The sequence below is a fragment of the Tauraco erythrolophus genome, chromosome Z (assembly GCF_009769465.1).
Source record: "Tauraco erythrolophus isolate bTauEry1 chromosome Z, bTauEry1.pri, whole genome shotgun sequence".
Taxonomy (NCBI): Eukaryota; Metazoa; Chordata; class Aves; order Musophagiformes; family Musophagidae; genus Tauraco; species Tauraco erythrolophus.
This window is the reverse complement of record NC_141496.1, coordinates 22,484,241-22,486,746: the sequence shown is the minus strand read 5'-3', so window position 1 is coordinate 22,486,746 and position 2,506 is coordinate 22,484,241.

The following is a 2,506-nucleotide window of genomic DNA, read 5'->3' as shown; positions in this document are numbered from 1 at the left end:
ATGCCCTTTAGGACCTCAACATCAAAATGGAATGGAAAGTAGACTTTGCAAGGTTGCTGACTATGCAGAGGAGGCATTGTAGTTATTTTTCAGAACTTCACAAGTCAGCTGAGTATCTAACAGACCAATATTCCCTATATTTTAGTAAAGTTCTGCAGAGTGGAAGGAAACCTGCTGCTACTTCACTGATTGCAAAGTCTTTGCTGTCACATTGAAATGGAGCAGTGTAGGCCTCTGGAGGTTGTCATCTCCATGCCCTGCTCGAAGCAGGACCAACTTCAGAGTCATATCAAGTTTCTCAGGGCCACCCCGAGTCAAATTTGGAAAGGCTTGTGATGAAATTTCAAGTCCACTTTGCTGTATGGGGAGATGTAGTGGAAAAGCATGAGACATGAATGGAAAACACTGGATTTACTGAGGGTACTAGGCTGTTGCTGTTCATTTCTGACAGTATGCACTGCTGCTAAAATAATGACAGCAGAAAGCCCAAAACAACCAGCTACAAAAAACACCTTCTTGATGCTTCCTGCTGGGACCCCCTCTGCCCTTTTCAAGCCACCATGGCTGCCGTCTCCCCTTTCCTCCTTCTAAACATCCCCACTGCACCACCAGCGGCTGCAGACAGCCAGAACCATGCAGGCATATAATCACAGAATCATTTAGGTTGGAAAAGACCTTTAAGATCATCAAGCCCAACAGTAAACCTTACACTGCCAAGTCTACCATTAAACCATGTCCCTAAACACATCTTTTAAGTACCTGCATGTGGCATCCCGTGAGTGTCCTCAAGAAACTCTCTGCCTCTGTACGTTCCCCCTACTTTAGGAGGAAGGCACAGTTAAGAGAGACCTCAACAAGACTGGTAGCTTCTCTACTTTCCTTTGCATAAGCATGGATGCACCCTTCGATACCTTTGTATTTTAAGGATCCCTACCGATAGTCTTACAACATAGCTGTGGAGTTTTTTCAGTTCTTTACACTATAGAGCACAATTGTCACTGGTTGAGCAAGAGCAGTCAGTCACTGGACAGAAAAGCTTACCAGTCTGATAAAAAAAAAGGGTAATAGGGAAAAAATATCCAACTGGATTTGCCTAAACTCAGCCAGTAAGGAATATACTAATGCCAACATAATTTGGGAGTGAGAGTTTGTATCTGAAAGGACATGTAACTCAGAGTTTACTCAAAAAGAAACTGAATCAAGTACATGCTTGAGATATACCAGAAGGTTTATCATCCAGTCTACTGTTAAAAAAAGCGCCAGATACTCGGCTAGCATAAGTCAATACACCTCACTACTTTAATAAAAACTATACAGCCTCCTGCCACCTGACTATCTGCTCCACCACTACCATCAACAGCTGTGAGAAACAGCGTGGCAACACAACTGCTACAAATGTGTGTAAAACTGCAGCAAAGGCCAAAGCTTTCAAATAGCCAAGGCTGTCAACAGTAAAAAATGCTCACAGCAACTCAGTGAGATTTAAATTAATTAAGGCCCCTGCCTTCAGAGGATGCAGATTATGAGCTTCTGCAGAAACAAGACAGCAGCAGGGTGGGGAAGCACCATCTTATCTGTACTCGCTTCATCTGCTCCACTCTGATAATCGGCAAGCACAGATGTCAGCACGGTACGATCACACTGGTCGTAATGAGACTAAGTTGATTATTTTGCTATGTAGCGCTGTCTCTGAAGTCGGACTGAGCAATCTGACATGTCACTCAGGGCTGGAGAAACTCCTCTTGAAAGCTTCTGTAGGCCTTGGACCTCCATCACATTTTTATTTTCCGTGAACAGATGCCCAGCTAGCACAAACCGATCTGTCCTGGTTTTAGCTGGGACAGAGTTAGCTCTTCTTTTCAGCAGCTAGAAGAGCTCTGTGTTTTGGTTTTACTCAGAGGCTCACTCTGAGAAGAATGTTGATAGCAAGCTGATGTTTGTGGTTGGACGTGAGACTCCATGGACTTTTCAGTGTGCCAGAGTGCAGAAGCATAGCCGGGACAAGGGGGCCACAATTCCCCTTGTAATTTGTGGTGGAACTTAAGATTGAGGGCCAAACTGGCCAATTAGTATTCCATATCATGCAGCGTCATGCCCAGTATAAAAGTGAGGGTCAGCCGGACAGAAGGGCTTTTGCGCTTCGGCTCTTTCGCTGCTTTTGCTCTTTTGCGCTTGCTGCGCTTTTGCTCTATTGCCTTTTTTCCCCTCTCTCTCCCAGTACTCCCACTCTCAGAGTACTATCTCTCTCTCTCTCTCTCTGCCCCTCTCTGTGTCGGGGCCTCGTGTTCGTCCGGGATTGCAGCTTCGGGACGAGACGGGCTGCAGATAAGAGAGGGTGGTGAGCATCCACACTGTGTATTAAATCATCTGTATTAAATTGTTCTTATCTCAACCCACGGGTTTCCCATTTCTCCTTTAATTCTCTCCCGCATCCCTGGGGGTGGGGGAGGGTGAGTGACCGGCTGTGTGGGTTTGGTTGCTGGCACGGCCTAACCCACGACACGAT